We start from the raw sequence: 23,312 nt of genomic DNA on the forward strand, positions 1-23,312 counted from the left end.
TGTATTTGAGTTTTATGCATGGTGTTAGATATGGATCTATTTTCATTCTTCTACAGGTTGACATTCAGTTATGCCAGCACCATTTGTTAAAGATGCTTTCTTTCTTTCATTGTATAATTTTAGCTCCTTTATCAAAAATCAGGTGAGTGTGGCAGTTTCTCAGAAATTTTGGAAACAACCTACCTCAGGATCCAGAAATGCTACTCTTGGGAATATCCTCAAGCATTATTTGTAATAGCCAGAGCCTGGAAACAACCTAGATGCCCCTCAATGGTAGAATAGATAAAGAAAGTGTGGCCCATATACACATTAGAATTCTACTCAGTGGTAAAAAAAAAATGACATCTTGAATTTTGCATGTGAATAGATGGAAATAGAAAACACTATCCTGAGTGAGATAACCCAGACCCAAAAATATGAATATGGTATGTACTCACTCATTAGTGGATTCTAGTCATTGAGCCTATAGTTGCAATCCTAGAGAAGCTAAATAATAAGGTGAACCCAAAGAAAAACATATATAGATCCTAGTGAAAATTGGAAGCAGACAAGATCACCAGGCAAAAGTTGGGAGCATGGAGGTGGGGGTAGGGTGGGATGAAAGGGAGAGGGGAAAGAGAAGAGAGAAAGGAAAGATTGAGGAGAGCTAGGGGGAGTGGATGGTTGAGATGGAGGAAGGGAAGATTTGGGAGCAGGGAAGAAGATATCTTAATTAAGGGAGCTATTTTAGGGTTGGCAAGAGGCTTGTTTCTAGAGGGGTTCCCAGATGTCCACGGGGATGTCCCCAGATAGGTCCATGGACAGCAGAGGAGAGGGTGCCTGAACTGGCCTTGTCCCATAGTTACACTGATGACTATCTTGAACCTCCATTCAGCAACAGATGGAGATAGAGACAGAGACACACATCGGAGCACTGGACTGAGCTCCCAAAGTCCAGTTGAAGAACAGAAGGAGGGGGAAAATGAGCAAGGAAGTCTGGACCGCTGAGGGGTTGGTCCACCCACTGAGACAGTGTGCCTGATTTACTGGGAACTCAAAAAATTCAGCTGGACTGGGACTGAACGAGCATGGGATCAAACTGGACTCTCTGAATGTGGCTGACAATGGTGACTGACTGAGAATCCAATGATAATGTCACTGGGGTTTGTCTCTACTGCATGTACTGGCTTTTGGGGATCCTAGTCTGTTTGGATGCACACCTTCCTAGCCCTGGATGAAGCGGGGAGGGCCTTGGACTTCCCATAGGACAGGGTACCCTGCCCTCTCTTAGGACTGGAGGGAAAGTGGGAGGGTGATTGGGAGAACAAGAGGGGAATGGGAGGAGGGGAGGAAATGGAAATTTTGAATGGTATTATTTATAAAGCAATAAAAATTAAAAAAATAAAAAACTTACTTTTACATAATAATATAAATAATTTCCTAAGCTAAATTCATTTCCTTGTCCTTGTCATGTTACATTCAGCTTGCATAGAGATTCAGTAAATCCTTAGTTTGTAGCATTTCAGATCCATCTGCCTTCATTGCTTTTTACAAAAATTTATCCTAGAGATATTTTATTATTATTATTATTATTATTATTATTATGAGATTATTATGTGGCAGGCACTATAGGCAGTAAAAGACATTCCTTCGAAGCACATGTGACCTAATGAGTGTTACATTTATCACTATATTTCTAATAGGATTAAAGAAGCAGGGCAAGGGCCTAGTTTTGTAGGTAATAACCTTTTCTGGATGGAAAACACACACACTAACAGAACTTGTTGAGGAAAATATTGCCGCTGCAGTTCAGAAGTATAGGAATCATAACTTGTGATCGTTAACATATAAACCATATACAAAAACTCATTCTTCCTATTACTCTTCATTTTCTCTTTAAAATTGAGCATACATTTATTTAAATATACTATGCACTGATTTTTTACAAAGTTTATATATTACATTCGTGTAAGGTGAGTCTCTAGAATTTTAGTGTTTTAGCAGGTTTTAGTTTATTTTTAGCTAAAATTAATTTTTTTCAAAGTTGAACATACATAGCAAAAGGTAATTTTGTTTAATAGAATGTATTGTTAAATATAATATACTATTATATTTTAAAAATGAATTAAAGCCCAGAATTTAAGTGTATTTTTCAAGCTGGTATAAGATTCTTCTGCTGTATAATGATAAATAGTTCTTGCTTATTTTCTATATGCATCTTAGTCTCTCTCTCTAATCTACATATATAAGTAACCAAAAGACTTAATATCCAACTTTATTACTAGAAAGTCAGCTAAGTGTTATTTTCCATCGAGGTCTTCCCTACATATCTGAGAAAAGTTAATCACTTTGTTTAAACAAATATTTCCAAGACATGTTTTTTATTAATCAAATGGAAATAAAAATACTCCCTATCACTTAGAACTGTTTCACAGACTAAATAAAATATAAAAAACAGGATGAATTTTTTTTTTAATTGTAGCCCTGGACTGAGCTACCAAAGTCCAGCTGAAGAGTGGGAGGAGTGAGAATAGGAACAAAATATCATAATGGGGACCCCCCGACTTAAACAGTTTACCTGAGCTATAGGGAGCTCACAAATCAGACAGGGAAAGAGGCAGCATAGAACCAAACTAGACCCTCTAAATGTGGGTGGCAGTTGTATGGCTGGGGCAGACTGCAGGTCCACTGGCAGCAACAGCTGAATTTATCTCTAATACTTTTACTGGCTTTTGGGAAACCCAGTCTGTATGGATGGATACTTTTCAGCCTAAATATAGTATAAAGGACCTTGGGCCTTCCCCAAAGAAATGTGCCTTACCCTGTCTAGGGAGTGAATGGGAGTGGGGTGGGGTGGTGAGTAGGTTAAGGGATGGGAGGAGGGAAGGGAATTGGACCTTGGTATGTAAAATGAAGATAGTTTCTTTTCTTTCTTTGTTTTTTTAAAAAGAAAAAAAATTCAAGTTGTATTAGGTTGATAGTTGTTTGGGAAACTAAAATGACATGCCTTCAAGAATCTAAAATATAACTGAGAGAGAGAAAATGCCTGCCATTATATTCCTCAAATAGACTTAATGCATGATATTAGGTTTTCATTCTTTTCAATTCATTGGAAACAAAGGGAGTGTTTGCTTCTCCCCAAATTAAGCTTTATAAATTAGGTGAAAGTTATGAAGACAAAATAAGAAGAGCAAGTCAAGTCCTCCCTTGAATGAGAACTAAATTGTGAAACATCATTCTTACTCCTACCATCTGTAATTATTATCCTTACTTTTGATTTCATAAAGCCGTCTTTAGTCTTTGCCCCCACTGACTATTGTTAGAAATGATAACGTCCAAGCATATTTTCTGCAGGAGAATCCAGGTGATAGCCCACCCATATACACCATCATGTGCAACATTACATTCTTTCAGAAGCATCTGAATTTTAGATAAATAGTAGTAATTTTAATCACCTAAAATTTCAAAATAAATCTCTGGTAAATTAATTCTTAAGTAATACATACTCTTCTATAATTCATATCCTCCTTAAATAAATGGTTGAATGAAACAAAAGAATTTGCCAAGCAAAATTTTTCTTAAAACTTATAATTTCATTTTTGAAAATAGAAACTAGTTCATAGTAATTACTTTGGTGATTGTGATGTTGGAATCTGAAAAAAAATTGATTACTTAAATTTTGATTGACACAAACCTTAAAAGAATGACCATTTTTAATAAAGTATGAATATCAAGAAGACATTCCCTTTCTTGTTGGACATTTGGTAAAGTCATTAGTCTGGCTGATGCTATGAATTCAGGCATGGCTGAAGACTGTTCTCAAAGGCCAAATGGGATCTTACAGCGTGAGCGTGCTCTCGCATCACATTTAGCCCTTCAGTTAAGTAACACAACACTGATTGGTCCCTGGAGTATTGTATACCCATAGATTAAATGTCAGGTTTGAAAAATTGGACTTTAGAACATGTCATGACTAATGTAAGAAAGTTTACACCACAACATAACCACAGACTCTTAGACGTTATAATTAGTTTAATTGAAGGCATTTGTGGTTAGAATAGAGCCATTAACATGCTTTATATTTTTCTTATTCAAATCTTTTTCAACAGCTAGAGAAATCTAATTAAATAAAATTACATCTGTGATAACATAAATAAAATGAGTAAAAATTAACTCAATCATTGGAATTTTTAAGTATATTATGTAAGCACTTAGAACTCTGTGGCAATGACTTGTGAACAAGAATTTGTGTTATACATAGTAACAAACTGAAAATGTTGGCTGGAGGGCGTAGAGTAAATGCATTATATTTAAAGCTTTGAGTCTCTTCAGACTTGAATATTGACTCTGACAGTAAGTGAAATATTATAGAGTTCAGGAATAAATAGTACTATTCAAAAAGCTATAACAAAACTTTTGTTAGTTACAGCACACAGACAGCCCTTTCTCTTAGTCAAATATATTTAATAATACATGTCTTCTCAAGGCTTTATTAGCATATATTAATAATACATAGTAATGAGTTGCATTATGTCAAGTTTATAAATATATATAATATAGATTTATTATATTCACTCTGGCCCCCTTCCACTTATATTACCTCTTCTTCATCCCAATTATTCCACCTACTATTATATCTTTTTAAGCACAGTATACTAATGAATTAAATCAGGGTGATTTAAAGGAGCATGAATTATGAGTTAGTCACAGGAGAATGGACACCCTATCAATGTTTACATTTCAGTATAGCATTTCTCTCCCTCCTCTATCAATATTCAAATTCCAAGAGATACCTGGGGAAAGGTGGAACCAAAAGAGCTCCTCAACCTCCAGCAAACATAATTACTGTTTTTGAGTAGGGCCCTGCGATCCTCCATGACAGAATACAGAAGGGTCTAATCTTGTTCATGTTCTAGGCAGGTTATCACAGCTACTAAAAAAACCACATCAGGCTAGAAGACATAGTTCTGTAAGACTACTCTTTTTCTAGATTTTATTTTATTCCCCTCTTTTACTTTCAGATGATACCAGGAACTCTGCAGTGGGTAATATGTGTCTGACTGATATCTGAAAACTCAATAAAGTCTTATCTTCATAATTTTGACCAGTTATGAGTTTCTGCAATTACACATTCCCTACTTCAAAAAGAGGCTTCTGTCACCAATCTTACAGTATTTTTATTCTATGAAAATATATAAGTAATTTAAAGACAATTCAACAACCATATCCTGTTAATTTAGCAGAACAAAGCAGTAATTTCTTCACTAGTACCTATGACCTATTCAGCTATGGACATAAGGCCAGTTACAATACCAGACAAAGGAGTGGACCTAGAATACAATTACAATATGTTGACTACCACCATAATATTCATGCCACTGTCTTATTGTTTCATTGGATATTTGTTGCCAAATGTTGGTGGATGTTTCTTTCCCACTGCCAGTTTTCAAATAACTAACTCAGAAGTTTATATTAATTGTAAATGCTCAGCTGATAGCTAAGGCTTATTACTAGCTACTTCTTACACTTAACCCACATTTGTATCTGTGCCTTACAATGTGGTTTAGTACCTTCTCCCAAAACAGTATGCCCATCTTTCTTCTCTTCATCTCCTCTTGACTCTCCTGACTTTGCTCTTCTTCATCCCAGCATTCCTATTTTGATTGTGCCACCTATACTTTCTTCATGGAAAATCAGTGTTTTATTAAACCAATTCAGATGACAAGCCTTTACACCATACAAGAGGATTATTCCACAACAGCCAGGGTAATTTCCATCACATTCGGAAACTGTGAATATTAAATGTCAGTGAGGATTCTTTCATTCCAGTTACTCATTAATTTCTCTATGTCCTACAACCCAACTATATATTGTCTTCAGCAAAAGAACCTAACTATCTAGATGTATCAGGTAAATGAAGAGCAGTGATAGTAGCCTATACTGTTGTGATAGTCTCAGAATAATCCCCAATCAACAACTTATGGGGACGTAACCCACCATTGTTATAAAGATTTTCATTTAATAACTTTACGACTTCTAGAAGCAGCTTTATCCACCCACATAGAGGACCGCAATATTTTAGTGCATGTCTGTGTTACATGTTCAGCACACCACCTCATATATCCAAAATTACCATTTTCTCACTCTTCCTAATGCCCTTGTTTCCTCCTCACTCTATCCCCTTAGACAGTTTCACTTGAACTTTCATATATAAGTATCTAAAAATCTAGGAACCACAAAAGAGAGAAAACTTATATTGTCTCTCTGTTATTGATTTAATTTTAAAATCATGTCTAGTTTAACCCATTTTCATGCAAGTAGCATAATTGCATTAGTTTAGTATTTATGTATGTAAAAATTTTATTTAGCACACATACCTTATTTTCTTTGTCTGTTAATCTCTTACTAAACACCAAGGTTGTTTTCATAATTCAGTTGTTATAAACACTAATGTGCATCTATCTTTTGTAAGAAACTATTTGGCACAAAAAAAGTTTGACATAAATATAGTGGATATGTATGGTCCTTTCAAATTTATTTAATAGTGTTCTCTCCATTCTTGATCTATAGTATTTATGAAATTTCCTATTCTGGTCTTTTTACCATTATGAAAGGATCATACCCAAATATGTCCTATTAGTCAAAAAAAGGAATAATAATCAAGTTGAAAATTTTAATCTTGAAGAAACCCACAGAGCTTACTCTACATCTGCCACATCCCCATCAAACTAAAAGGATAGGAGAGAGAGTCATTTATTTTATGTTACTGAGTTCCTTAGTGGTTATTTTCAAAACTGTACTATGGATGTATAACTTCGCTGTTTCCCAGAATCCTTTCTTCCAAATGCTATCAAATGCCTAAAGTCAATAAAAGAGTCATAAAAGTCTTTTTTTAAAGTCTTTATTTTTTTCTGCCAGTTGCTTCAAAGTAAAGATCTGATCAGTTGCATTCCTGTTAGCTCTGAATCTGCACTGAGTCTTTGCTAGGATTTCTTCTGTTCTGCCCTTCATTCTTTGCAGGATAACAGAGGAGAAGATTTCCCTGCTATGGCACAACAAACTAATGCCCCAGCAATTTGAGCAATCCAGCTTGTCCTTCTTATTGTGTATGGGAATTATGACTGAGTGCTTCCATTGCATGAGAATCATTTTGTGTTCCTATATCTCCCTAAAGAGTCTGAGAAACATCTCAGCCCCAGAGCCTATTGCAGCTTCCTCCAGCTCTTCCACTGTGATGCCATCTACTCCTGGGACCATTCTGCATTTTGTTGTCTTGATAGCTTCCTCTATCCCATTCCTGCCAGTATATAATATTCCCTCATCATTTTGGGAAACAATAAGGTTATACAGATACCCATAGATTATCATAATACTAGAAAATGCTTGTAAATAATATGCTTCTGCATCAGTCAAATTCTGTGGAGAAGTAAGTGATCAGTTTAAGACAATCATAGGAGTGTTGCAGGGATGTATACTCTTACCACTACACTTTAATATATTTCTGGAGTTAGCAACAGCCTTGGAGGATGACGAGATACCCAAATATGTCCTATTAGTGCAGATAGGTGTGCGAAACAATAGTTTGAGTTTTACTAATTATCTAGCACTACTTGCTGAAAGACCAAATGAGCTGCAGGTCATGGTAAACAGAGTGGTGAAAGTAAATGAAAACTTATGTGAAAGCAAACATAAAGAAGACTGAGATACAACACATGGGAAGGGTGCACAAATATTTTAACTTTGTAATAAAGGATCAGAACCTCAAGCAATCAACTTTGTCTATTTGAGAACAAACCTCAGTTCAAGAAAGGGAACTGTTTTAGACTTCAAGAGGCAGATAGGGATTCTGAGGGCTGCATTCCAGGCAATAGGAAAGGTTTGGTCACCAAGAGACATAATGACAATAACAAACATGCTAGAATATGAGGCACTTGTCTTGAACTCCCTTCTTTGCAACTAAGAAGCATGGACAATGAAATGCTTCTCAGAACAGCAGCTGAAAGTCTTTGAGACTGCATGTCTCAGGAGTATTGTAGGTGTCACAGGAAGAGACAGACTACACAGTGGTGACATTAAGAAACATCTCTATCTACAGAAGGAAGTAAACTAAGGATAAGGCAATGACACTTGAAAAACTTCAGTCATGTTATGAGAATGAATGATGGCAGATACCCAAAGATAGCAGTGCTTGGAGGAGTGTGCAGGATAAGGCAAAGAGGAAAGTAAAAAAAAAAATGCTGTATAGACAGCATAAAGAAAGAAATTTTGGGTATGACAATAACACAAGCATCAAGAACTGCCCAGGATAAAAACAACTAGAGAGCCACCAAAATGGGCTGCCCAAGCATACTTAAGCATTGCTGGGGCATAAATGATGATGATGATGATGATGATGATGATGATGATGATGATGATGATGATGATGATGATGATGATGATGATGAGTATAGATGTAGACATCAATGATAAATCTGGTAATCAGACATAGGACACTGTCATACACAAAATTTAAATTCATAGTATAGACTGTAGGCCCAGTAGGGAACAAAGCAATTTGTACAGAAAACCAAACACACAAATTAAACATCATTAAAAGTGATTGGAAAAGTAGAGACAGGTTACAGTCAAATATTTGTGAAAATGATTATGCACAAATAGATTAGACAATAGGAAACATATTTGATCAAATTATGTCTTTGGGAAAGAGGTTTGCCTGAAGGACTTTGAAGTCATGATTAGGCTCCAAGGTGCTACACTTAGTAAAAACATATTTTGTAAAAGGACCAAGATTAGAGTCTGTAAACAATATTGAGAAAGAACAGAAAAGGTCATAAATTTTTAAAAGCTATTGGTCAAAATATATGTTTTATTCCCCTAGTTTTGTAATAGATTTAATTTAAAGGAAGTCTTGGAACCTAATCAAGGCAAGGGCATGTTCAAAAAGTTCAGCCAAGACATAGACCAAATCATGTGCTTTCATCTTCAAATCTAAAAGAGCTGCATTGGTGCTTTGTGGCTCTGATTATCCTAGAAGACAGGAGAAAATCAAGGCATGTCATGAGACATTTATCAAGGAAGTGTTTCTTCAAGTAAAAATCAGTGAAGCTGGGGTGAGGCCTCACATCTTTAATCCCAGGAATCTGAAGCAGCAAAATCAGGGGAACCTCTCTGTGTTTGAGGCCTGTCTAAGCTACATAGAAAATGATAGTTCAGCCAGGACTGAAGTGGATGGCTGCACATTCATAAGAGTTACAGGTAACACAACTTTATAGCTTGCATTGTTTGTTCTTTTTCTTTGTTTTTTTTTTCATTTGTTTGTTTTTTTTTAAATTGAAGCTTTTTTCCTTTTTTTTTATTTTGCCATTCAAAAATTTCCACTTCCTGCCCTCCTCCCATTCCCCTCCTGCTCCTCCCTCCCCGTCCTCCCTCCCCCTCCAGTCTTAAGAGAGGGCAGGATATTCTGCCCTGTGTGAAGTCCAAGGCCCTCCCCACTCCATCCAGGCCTAGGAAGGTGTGCATTCAAATATAATAGGGTCCCAAAAAGCCAGTACATGCAGAAGAAACAAGTCCCAGTATCATTATCAATGGCTTCTCAGTCAGCCCACATTGTCAGCCACATTCAGAGAGTCCAGTTTGATCACATGCTCGTTCAGTCCCAGTCCAGCTGGATTTGGTGAGCTCCCATTAGATCAGGCACACTGTCTCAATGGGTGGACCAACCCCTCGTGGTCCTGACTTCCTTGCTCATCTTCTCCCTCCTTCTGCTCTTCAACTGGACCTTGGGAGCTCAGTTCAGTGCTCCAGTGTGGGTCTCTGTCTCTATCTCCTTCCATCGCCAGACGAAGGTTCTATGGTAATATTCAAGATAGTCATCAGAGTGGCTATAGTATAGGGCCAGTTCAGGCACCCTCTCCTCAGCTGTTCAAAGACCAAGCAGGGGGCATTTCCGTCGACACCTGGGATCCCCTCTAGAGCCAATTCTCATGCCAACCCTCATTTTGTTTTAATATGAGAAAGGTTTACAGTACAGGATGGTAGAAATGGGTATTTTTCTGGAAGGAATTGTAGGAGGAATGAATATGATAAAAATAACGAAATTCTCAAGAGCTAAAGAATAATTTTAATGGAGTACAAAAAATAATAGGATCAAGGAATGGAAGAAATTAAGAAAGGTACAATATCATATCTCAGACTGTGAAATAGCTAGAACTCTCTAGTAATAAGTAATTATTTTTAAATATATCTGTCATTAGGAAAATAATTGAGATCAATTTACACGTTATCAGAATTTAGGACATGCACCATTAGTTAAAATAAACACGATTTACATAATTTCTTCAGAACTTTTATAAATTCCATTCTCTGACATCCTAATCAGAGTCAAAGTAAGTTTATTTCATTTGTTGTCTTTGTATCATCTCATAGCAGAATGAGACGATATGTTCCTCTTTCATTGTATTACAAATTATAGAAGCAGATAGAATATTTTTGATGAACACCCAATATAGGATTTTTCTACTTAAATTGTAATTTGTGCCATTTTAATATTTCATGTTTTGGCTTTTTCAAAATCTGGTTTGAGGCAGAAGTGTAGGCTGCTCCAACTCTACAAAACTCCAGAGCTCTGGACTGTGGCCATTTGGTATCTGCAGGGTTCTGGCAAAAAAAAGTCTCTTTACAATGGTAGAACATACCGCTTTGTGTGAGCTAAATATCTCTCTTCAGTTAGCAATCTACTGAAGTCTGATGAACTTGTTCCATTCCTAATATCCTGATTTTTTTTTCCTCAAGTACTTCCTGATATAGGATTATGCGCCTTGATAAAATCCCTAGATTGTGAAAATTTTCACACTCTGCTAAGAGCCATAACTATGCCCTTTGAAGCCTTCGTCAGATGGCTATGTACTTTTCAGTCATGTTTGTGATGTTTTATTTGTACAATATGAAAATTTTTAAGTGGCATGACAAATTTTTCTACTTAATTATGGTGACTTTTAAAGAATATCAGAGAGGCTCGTCATGGTTCCGGATTGACTGTGAAGCTGACATATGCTGTCATGCAGATGCATTAATAGTAAATACGAAAGGAAGCAACTAAGGAAGGATAGCCTTTTCTCTCCATTTAACAATTAAAATTAAGTTCTCTGACAATTAAATAAGAACAGTTTTCCTAGAAAAATGAAAGAGTTCATCTCTGAACATGCCAAGTAAGAAATATGACATATATCTGGGTAAAGACTATAAATTTAGAGTGGATGTGAGGGAAAAAAATCCAGTTTAAAATAAAACAATTTAAAAGAAATCATATTTAAATTCATAAAATTAAAGATGATTCTGTTTACAGTTATTCTGTAGTTTAAGACTCACATTCTAACAGGTGGTGGCGGCACATACCTTTAATCCCAGCACTTGGGAGGCAGAGGCAGAAGAATCTCTGTGAGTTCAAGGCCAGCCTGGTTTACAACAGCTAGTTACAGGATAGGCTCCAAAGCTACACAAGAAACCCTGTACTGAAAGAAAGACAAATAAAAAAAAGGACTCACATTCCTAGGCCAGAATTTTACTTGTCCCGAATGAAATGTACAACTTGGAATCTGACTCTGTTCAGTCAGTGTCTTAGATAGCATTTAATAGAATTTTGTTATGAAGAGACACCATGACCATGGAAACACTTATAAAGGAAAACATTTAATTGGAATGGCTTACAGTTCAGAAGTTTAGTCGTTATCATTATGGTGGCAAACATGGTGCTGAGCAGCCAGACAAGGATCTGGAGAAGTAGCTGAGAATTGTACATAGGGGTTGATGGGCAGGCAGCAAGCAGAGGGTTAGATAGTGGGTCTTGTTTGAGCATCTCAATCTTAAAGCCCACCACCAATGACACATTTTCTCAAACAAGGCCACCCCTCAAATGATAGTCCATATAACTTTAAAGGCTCCATTTTAACTCAAACCACATCAACAAAGGAAACAAATAGGAAAGAGATGATAATCTAGAAGAATATGAAATCTCTATGTGAAAGCTGTCTTCTAGCTGAGGATTCTAAAAGGGCATCTCAGAACAAAGAACAATGCAGTGAATAATGATGCTAAAACTTTTTTATTTTTCAAGGCAGGGATTTTCAGTGTATCATTGGTTGTCTTTGAACTATTTCTGTAGACCAGGCTGGTCTCAAACTCATAGAGATCTGCCTTTCTCTACCTCCCAAATTCTGGGATTAAAGATATGTGTCACTACAACCTGGCTAAAAATATATTTTTAATTTATAAATTATATCTGAAATAAAATATTTCAGGGCCTGATAAGTAGCATGTCAACTAAACTTGGTTTATTTGTAAGAAGTCTTTAATTTATAATATCATTAATAACTTAAGTTTCAAAAAATACTGATTTTTACCATAAAATGCATTCATGTCTCACTTTTAAATTCTGAAATATTAACACATCACTAGTTTTTGATATTTCATTAACATCAGTTTGCAATCAGCCTCACTTCCATTACACCCTTTTATTTTCCTACCACTGCTCTTAATCCCTTCTTCTAGGAACGTCTTCCTTCTCCATCAAGCGCAATAAAATCCTTTCTACTATTGCACTGATGGATTCATCTCACCTGACAGAATATTAGTGAATACAGTTGTGTAACTCTGTTGATAACCTTTCTCAAAAACAGTCTGATTAACAGCTACTGTTACTGTGGGAGTTCCAACTTGATTTCTGTATGTCTTATGGGCAATGAATGTGACATTTTTAGCAATTAATTCTTACCCTCAAGTTATGGTGAGGAACCAAGAGCAGTAGCAATAGCCAAAATTGTTTGGGGGTGGTTTCAGGAATTTCATGACACTACATGTGAATTTTTTTTCTCTTGTATATAAATTATTTATTTTTTATGTATACATATATACACAGACACACATAGACACACACATATGTATATATGTGTGTACTGTATAAATGTATGTATCTATCCCATTGTATTTTGGATTGATGTTGTCTTTATAACACTAAAAGGAATAAGAGAGAAGGGAAAGAGAAAGAGTAGGGAGGGACTTTTGGAGTGAAGTGGATGTGGAAAAAAGAGAAAGATGGGGGGAAGTATACATCAAGTTATAGTTTAGTGTTTGCCGTGTTGTTAATTTATAAGTTTACAAGATGGAATATTTCTCTGTAGTCTGCAAAATTGTTATTGTCTTTTTGAATTTTTATTAGATTCTATTACTCTATCATGCTTAATTTCAACCACAGGAAAGTTCTCTGGAATTACTTACCTGGGAATTGTATTTTTTCTCACATTACCTCCCCTTCATCCTTTCTCCTCCATGACTCATTGACAAAGAGGAATTTTCCCTCACATGATTTCTGTTGCATCTGTCAGACTATTTTTTTCTAGAACTTCACTTTTATCGGATTTTACTTTTCCATGCAGCACTATCACTTTTGTTTCTTTTCAACTTTGTTTTCCAAATCCTGTTGTGTGTGTGTGTGTGTGTGTGTGTGTGTTTTGTGTGTGTGTATCTTTTTGTAAATTGTTATATCAATTCAAAAGTAATTGTTGAGTTAGGACAAAGAACCAATATGACAATACCTTTATTTCTATGTCAGAATAACAAGCATTGACCAAACACTATTGATATTGAAGAAACTGACACAATTAGTTACTATATATATATATATATATATATATATATATATATATATATATATATATATATATATATATATATATAAAATCTGTTATGTGTTTTCTCAAATTGTATGTGAATGTTATGTTTATGTATACTTCTATAGCTAATGTACACTTTTAAAGCTTAATTTCCTAAAACACTCACATAATAACTTATGTAGTCTATGTCCATGCTAGAAATTTGCATTCATAAAAACTGTAGGAAAATTTCATAAAAACTGAATATTTTAGTATAATGATAAATTTTATCTCTTCCTAAACCTACAGATACTCAAGTTTTGTTGTTGTTACTGATTTTTTTGCTTGTTTTCTGTAACTGCGTAAATGAATGTAAACAGATTGTAAAATATATACACAGCTTTAATTGGGAAATTAGACTTACAGTACCATGGTTCCCGCGGAGAATAGGAAGCAGAAGAGGAGGCTGAGCACACGCCCAGCAGATTTATAGGTAAACATTCGCCCAAGGCAGACACGCCCCCTAAGGCTGGGCTTAACCCTACAGTTTTCTTTTGGATTGTCTATAAAATATGAAGAAATTTGTTTTCATTTAGAAATACACTGAAACAGTTTTTGGTTGTATCCTACACAGAAAGGAAAGAGCTTCTTACAAAGCTTATTTTCGGTAGCCAAGAACTAATGTTAAATGCTTTTATCTGACATTACAAGAGTTCAAAGTGTGTTGTAAATGTCAGTAATCAATTCTACAAGGGATGTCTCAGAGGATGGGATTAGGGAGCAAGCAAATTGTGAGTCTACTGTTAACCTCAAAGTATATGTTTCTATACTCCATGAAAACATTAAGAAGATTAGAATCAAGAAGAAGAAAACTAATTGATAAATACTAATAAAGGTCAGACCAAAACAGTAATTGCCTCTCTGTACAGAACTCAGAGGATTAATTAATTGCCTTCTTGTTTTGCAGTCTTCAACTAAAAGCCTCAATGTTCAATGAGGCTGAGGTGCAACCAAAGGTTGTTATAGAATTTGTTGATGATTGCTGAAAGTATCAGGATATGGGGCATCTGAAAGGGCTCCCGACTTTGAAGCTAAGTCAGAGTAACAAGTTGCACTCAAGTTCCAATAAGATGGAAATTTTTGAATGCTATAAGAACTTGACATAACTAGATAGACAGACAAGCTCATAACAAAAACTACACAACTAAACAAAGCTTGACTCTTAAGTAGCAAGAGTAAGCTACTATGTTAGGAGAACTAAAGTATGATTATAACATTAATAACACTAATTGACATGTAGACACTAAGTCAGTGCTAAAAAGTTATGATTTGTTCCATAGAAACAGGAGAGTCCAGCCTGGTTAAACATGGAGAACATGATTAATTTTGTGATTTTCCTTAACAGGATACACATCAGCATTTGAATTATTAGACTCTTCATATAAAAATATGCAAGATTTTGAAAATATTGAGGAGTTTGGAAATATTTTGGCTGGGTGAATATATGTGAAGAATAACAAAATACATATTTGGTGGGAATTAAAATGTAAGTTGCCATTGTATCCCCTGTTCTTTTACCAATCTATAAGTAACATGTGAAACTTTTGATTGTAAAGCAGCCAGAGACAGTGATCAAGTAAAGAAGAACCCAGTTTCTAGTAATCATTTTCTAGCACATTTGTTTTTCTACTTCAAGTTTTTTTGCTACCCTGAATTGCTAGGACAAGACACACAGAAAAAATAGTAATTCAAGTCTACATACAAGGTAAAAAAAGAAATGTGACCAGTCTATGAAAGAAATTATTTGTTAAAAAACATTCATCCAACTTCAATGCATTTACAAAACACAAAACGTTTAATACATTTTAGTTTTTCTCTAAGAAAGATTAATTTTTAATTTTTAAAATATTCTATCACCTGAGAATTTCTTATACCTCATTTTAGATTTATTTACCACCCTTCCCCATCCCTTCCAGACCCACACTTACACTTTATTACCCACCCAACACTTCATTTCCATCCTTTTATTCATTACTATTATTACTATATTATTTAGCTCATTGAGTCTAATTTGTGCTGTATATAATATACTCCGTGTTTGGGTCCGGCAACTTGATTTTTATAGTTTAATAGCGTGCTTTTTCCCTGTAGTCTTCTTGATCTTGATAGCCTTTCATGTCACCTTCATCTTTGTAAGAACGTGTGAGATAAAGATGTGAAGACAGAGAAAAATGAGCGAAAACTAAAGTCCCAGAGAATCAGAAACTCTCCCTTGTCTGCAGTGACCTGTGATAGGACCGAGATCAGCTTTAATGTGGGGAATACACGTTCAGTATCAGCAATAATGTGTTGCCAGAAGATAGGAAATAAGGTAAAAGACAGTTAAGTTTGCTGGACTAATATGAAGGATGTACATACGCCTAGGCTAGTACACTGGGTATGTCCTACTGACTTATTTATTTATTCCCTGGCATAAATTTCAAAAGGAATTGTAATCTTTTCTTTAAAACTTCCTATCAAGATATCAAAATAAAATAAAATTGAAAGTAAAACCTATGTGTTAGTCAAAAACAGAGATAAAATAATGTAAAGGAAAATAGAATGTTTAAGCTATTTTTTTAAAAAAATTATTCTTTACATGATGCTGATGTTGAAAAGTAAAATTAAAGCAGAGCATCAGCAGAAAGTCAAAGGAGGCACACACTTCATCGTTCCATGGTAACCTTTGCTTAATCATTCTATAAGTCAATATTTTATATCAACTTTTTCTGTCTTAGAATAACTGCACATTTTATGCCATATATTTTATGTTCACATGTGTGCTTTTACATTATGTGAGTTCCTAAAGTGTGTTCAGTTACAGGGTAAAGGACCTTGACAATTGTATGATCTGCTAAATCCACTTTAGTCTCAACAACTCATTTAAAATTTGTGTTCACAAATAACTGTGCCCTGTGGTACTGTATTTTTTATCTCCTGGGTGGTTCATTCCATTCAAGGCAATTCAAATTTCAGATTTAGTTCTTACCTCATGTGGTTGGTAAATTATATTTCATTAGTATGTTGTCAGTGCATCCTAAGGAAATGAACCTTTAACTTTTTTGAGTGGTTTAGAAACCATATACTTAATGTTTAAACCAAATCCTCTACATAAGTAGAACCTCACTTTGTGACACAGTCACTGTGCTTTTTAGTATTTTAAATGTACAATAACCCTGTAATTGATAGGTGACAAAATTGGCATTTTATTTCTACAAAATGTTATGAAATAATTGTTTCTTTTCACATTTTTCTCATGTTGCTGATTGATCGCCCAGAATGAGGTTTAATGTCAAACTGTCCAATCTTCAGGGATGTAGGGAAACCGATGATTTCAACTCCCTTTTCATGTTTTCAGCATTTAGAGAACATAAAGCACATTCCAGAAGTCAGCTGAGTGTTGTCTTTCAGCCAGGGAAAAAAAATATTTGACTTTTTAGTACCTGAAATCCTGGATATCAGTTTCAATTCACAACAAATGAATTATTTTGTTCCTCAGTTGCACTACAATAGTTAACATCAGAATGTAGGAAGATGTGACGCAGTGATGGAAAAATCAGTAACTGCAGGCACCTCACATGAAGAAACCAATACAACCTCAAACCATGTGCTGAAGTGTAAAGCATGTGTCTTCAAACAAGAGCCTTCCTCTTAAAACATGACAAGTCTCTCTTGTTCAAGTATTTTAAATGTTGAATAACTTTTAAAAGTCTTTGACAGGAAAATCTATTCTCCATTTCCAGGATCAAAATTTTAAATTAAAAAATACTACACATTGGGACACATGAATGTTATCGTATTCATAAATCAGTTATAATTTTTCTCATGTCTCAACTTGATTAAAAACAGAGTTCTCTTACTAAATGTCAAAGGCATCATTTATGGTTGAAATTTTTACCCAGGATTTTCTCTCAATTCTCAGTACTGTGCAAAGATGGAACAAATAATTACAAACAGATTTGCCCTGCCACAGTCTTAATGAAATAACTGGAAACTTAGGAGGGGGTTGAATTGTCTTTATACTTACATACATAGAGCATTCTGGAATAACTTCAGAATAGCTGTTTTCAAGTACATGGATATTCATGGCTTGGTAAGAAGCACATAGTGAGATGTCAGCCATTGTAGGTTCTATCAGCCAGGTTGCTTTGAGCTGTTACCGGATTGCACAACCATATGTGACAGCCTTGGGCTGAACCATCAGCTTGGTGCCCCATCTGTGCTCATTAAAATATTGCTCTGTGTTCTCAATCAGAGTCCAGTTTTTCAGAGTGGCATGATACTTATACTCCTTGATTAGTATATAATACATGGATTATAAATCTGCATAATTAAGCTTTAAAGATGTCAACTAGTCTTTTATGTCATTGATTTTCAAAAAATTTCAGTGTTATAATTGTAGAAGTTAATTGTTACCCTAAAAAATATGTCTCTCTGTATTGGTGGCTCCCTGATTTTCAGATTCAACAACAATGTATCAAAAGTATTCATAAAACATTGTTTCTATAAAGGAAAAATAGAGGCTTTTCCTTTTTAATATCCTAGAAATAATACATTATAATAACTATATAGCTATATATAATAACTAAACACTTTATATATACACTAAAAGTATAATGATCTAATATAATAACTATAACCATTTAAATATAAGCTAAATGTGTTGAATTATATAAGAGTAAAATGATATTAAATATTAAATATTAAATATATTAAATTTATTTTATAAAATAAATTTGAATATTCATAGATTTGATTTTTTATGCACATAGTCTTTAAACCAATTTTCTTTAGATACTAAGATCAGTTGAATTTTCTATCCTTAGTGGAAGTATTTGAGTATCGGATTTAATATTGATTCAGAATATTAGAGACTCACAGTCATTAACAGTTATTAAGAGAAAAATCAATAGGTTATACCAAATAGAAAGAGTATTAATATGAAGATTAGTAATGACAACAAGATGTGTATCTTATAAAGTTATATTGGTCTAAAGTTTATCATAATAAGCTATCATTATTTTTAATTGTAGTGTCAAATATAATTTGTTAGTTATTCCAGACCTCCTGATGATAACCAACTGTTGCATCTAGGTAGTCAAAAATTACTATTGAAAAATCAAAAATGATGGAGGAAGGCCATTGCAGCTCCTATTACTACACAAAAATTCATTGTAAATTTCAAAAGAATAGTCACATTATATAACAAATTGTCAAACCTTATACTAATATTTGTCATTAATTCGTGACATTTGGTTTATTAAATGTAATAATGAATATATTAGATAGTTTGCATGTTAATAAGAATGAATGCGGATAATTATTATGAATGTGTTATCAGTGATCTCCAAAGTTCCACCCGCTATTGAGACACTTATTAGATATAAGTTCAAAGTTATCTGTGTGAGCACTTCTAACTCTGAACATTGAACCACTTTTTGAATCAAAGTTTCATGTTATCTGTCATAATTTGAGCAGTATTGTCTCTGAGCACTTTATAGAAAAAAAATGGAATATGAAGTAAACATTTATTACTTGGCAATTTAACTCTAACACCTGTAAGTTAGTGGAAAAAAGAGCCCATACTTTCCTCAAAAATATTGCTCTATTGAAATTAATTCTTCACAGAACTGATTTCTGTCTGCAATACCTGACCATGATGACATTTTAGTGATTTTTATATTGATGTGTTAGATAGAGCAAAAATATTTAAATGCAATTATACATGTGTACTTTATATGTTCAGTATATATATGCTATATATAGTATTTTAAATAGTGTTAAAAGTATAATTCATATTATATGGCTAAGGAATTTACTGGTATTTTGTCAGGGCAACAGAAAATAACTAATACAGTACCAAACTTTGGAATCTGTTAACATTTATGACTCAGTTCTGGGATTTCTGTAACTGACTAAAACACATAAAATAATTGTCATTTTGAACTCTGCAAATCTAATGAAGTAATGAATTAATCTGATATACATAACCTGATTTTTTATGTAATACCATAGGTAACATGCATTTTATTCATTGGCCTACTAGGCTAAAGAAGAAGAGATTAGTGTCATGATAAAGGTATGTATTGAATGCATAGTAAATAAATGAAAATTATTTGATATAAAAACTATACTTCTTTGATTATTAAGGCAAACCAAATATGGGAAATTTTATTAATCTATGTTCATTAAAATATATACATATTAGGTTTCAAAATAGTTCATAAAAACACAGTTCTAGTCCTTGTTGGAGTAATAACATGACAGCTGTTTCCCTCTTTTATAGATTATTTTATATTTTATATATAACTAAACTTTATATTTTAGAAGAATTATTTGAGATTCTGCTAATAATTTTATATTGACTCAAAATATTAGATACCCACAATCATTAGCAGTTATTAAGACAACAATTAATAGGTTCTACACAAATAGAAACAGTAATACTGTGACACTCATGTCAAGATGTGCATCTTATAAAGTTGCATTGGCCTAAAGTTTAACGTAATAAGTTGTCATTTCTAATTATAATGTCAAAAGTAACTCATTACCAATGCCAGACCTATTGAAAAACCAACTGTTCTATCCCTGTAGACAGAAAATATTATTGACACCCATAAATTCATTGGGAAATATAGAGGTCTAATTAGACTATATAGCAAATAGTCCAACCAAATACTGTTATTTATCATTAATTTATAATATATGGTTTGGTGTGGGAGATCCTTCTGTTTATGTGTTGATTTTATTTGTTAATTAGTAAAGAAACTGCCTTGGCCTGTTGATAGAGGAGAACATAGGTAGGCGGGGGAGAGAGGAGAAATGGTCTGAATGCTGGGAGAAGGAAGGTGGAGGGAGAGACACCATGGAGGCACCAGAGACAGACACTGATCACAACTTTAGCCAGTAAACCACAGCCATGTGTCAATAAACATTTTCATAGAAATGGGTTAAATTAATTTGTAAAAGTTAGCCAATAAGAAGCTAGAGCTAATGGATCAAGCAGTGATTTAAATAATATAGTTTCTGTGTGATTATTTTTTTTTTCGGTTCCGGGTGGCCAGGACAGTCAAGCATCTCTCTCCTCCTACACTGGTTCAATTTGTATAGGGATATCCTGTGGTGGTCAGAGTAGACTAAGTTCTCTTGCACTTGATTTCCAGGTAGTAGGAGTCACCTGACATGGGTGCTGGGAACTGAACTGAAGATTGCTAAAGGAGCTGTAAGTGCTCTTATTCACTGTCTCCTGTTTCAGTGATAGAGGGAAGTATAGCAGTCACTTAAGTTTGTATATGCTATGTGATTTTCTCCTTCTGAGTTGGATTGGAATAATGTTTATTTATAATGTTATCCAAGGACAAAACACGTAGATGCTCCATGTGATATTTCCTTTCTACAATCCTCTTGCCTGTCAAAAGACATGCAGTCAATGGAATCATCCTAGCAAACACTATGAGTATCTAGGAGTAGCATGAGTATGTACTCATGAACCAAGGAAATGATCACAAGATAGATGTAAGGGACTCACTGTGAGATGAAAAGGACCCATTCTGCCACTTATCATCTAGCTATGTGCAAACTCTTGTTTAACAAAGGCAATAATGGATTTTTTAATTCTTTGATGTACTTACACACTAGATATAAAACATATAAAATGTTGGCAATATTCTTTCTGGATGACAGACTTAAAAAGAAAACATATCAAAGCAAACTAACAAATAATTGTGTGAATGGCAGAAAATATGTTTGCAAGGAATTCTAGGACTCCACCGCAAATGTCACAGCTTCAATTTCAGTCAACAAGTTTTGACTCTGCCAACTGACTTAGGGTGTGAATCAAGATAAAGAGTCATGATTTTCTCCTGATATCTAGCTTCAACTCTTTGCTTGCCTCTTTGTTTCATCATATTGGATTGCACAAGCCAATCACAATGTGGCAGTCAATTTTTTATCACCTTGAAATGAAACCTATTTTCATAAGATCTATAATCTGTTTAAAACCCTTTTTACCTTATTTTCTGATACCATAGACCATGGATTTTCCTCAAATGCCCATGAGTTTAAAAGTGTGGTTTCCAGGGTAAGACTTGGATATATCAAGACTCTTTATGATTTGGGGCTCTGTTGGGACATTAGCCCATTAAGAATGTGCCTTTTGTGAGGATTGTGGGATTCGGGACTTTTCCTCATCCCTTTTGTTCTCTTTCCTTAATGAAAGTACTTATTGTTCTGGCACACTCATGCCTTCATTTCTTGTTATGGTCCATAAAGAAAGGCCTATGTGACTGGAGAGGGAAGTCTCCAGTACTGCAAGCCAAAAGAAACCTTTTCTATTTATAAGATGATTATTTTGATTTAGAGTATGTTTTATAGTGATGGAAAGATGAGCAGTGTATAGCATATTATGCAATTTTAGTAGCCTTCTCATTAAATAAAAAGCTACCATTAACCCTGTGTTATTGTGAGACCTACAATTCACAATGACCATGAGGAGAACAGTTCTATGACAGGATCTCCTGTGGCCTACAGAACAACTAAGCTGCTCAGTGAGTCAGGTATTTTATCTGTCAAGTAACACATTCTTTCTCACTTGGTTTTCTCTGGTAGGATGTGCTGGGACTCTTCAGGTAGTTTAGTACATACATTTTTCTGTAGTCATACACAATAATGAAAATAATTCAAGTAATCATTTAGGCCTTTTCTCGAATCACTATCAAGGCACTTTTGAGAAGTCCACTTCTATTACTATTTGTCTGGCCTTTATGGTGTATCCAGGCCAAACTTTTAATTGTCCCATTTAGACGGCCTGAGTAGATTCTTTGCAAAGGCGGTGAGAGTTCACTCTCATTCGTAAAGTTTGTCCAATCTCAGGCATCTATTTCTTTCTTAAAATCTGCCATCCATGAGCCATATTCCAAGCATTTCATGTTGCTATTGACAATAGATGTTAGTAAAATAAAGAAGGGAGAGCTTGATTATCTTTTGAATTTGTGAAATTTAACTCAGCAGCTAATACTATAAGCAAGAAAGATAATTGAGAGAAAACAGGGAGGACCATCACAGAAGACATTCACTTCTTTTACAATTTTTGCCTCACTGATAATCAATAAACAAAAGATTGTTTTTTAAAGACATATATGTGTGCTTCTACCTCTTCAAAGTCATCAAGTACTGTAGTTTATCCATGTCCTAACTCACAAACAGTTGTAGAAGTTTTAGACATAAGCTGGTGGTGGTGGCACACACTTTTAACCCCAGCACTTGGGAAACAAAGCCAGTCAGATCTCTGTGAGTTTGAAGCCAGCCTATTCTACAGTGTGGGTTCCAGGCTCAAAAAAAATAATAATACCTGAACAGAAAAACCCTGTCAACTGTCTCAAAAAAACAGAAAAACAATTAAGCATACAAGGAACACACAGACCATCCAACCCAAAGTTTGGAACTGAACTACTGAGGCATATGCAAATCAGTTCCAAACAGCTCATATTACATGAATAAATTAAATTATTTAAATGATATATTACCCCAAACATATGCTAGTCAATGGAGGAGGTATTTTGACTAGAGATGAAGCACGTACCCTACCCTGGTGTAGCAGATAAGGAAGGAGAAGTCCCCAAATAATTTTGTATCAAATTAATGGAAAAG

The sequence above is a fragment of the Microtus ochrogaster genome, chromosome 2, assembly GCF_000317375.1.
Source record: "Microtus ochrogaster isolate Prairie Vole_2 chromosome 2, MicOch1.0, whole genome shotgun sequence".
Lineage (NCBI taxonomy): Eukaryota > Metazoa > Chordata > Mammalia > Rodentia > Cricetidae > Microtus > Microtus ochrogaster.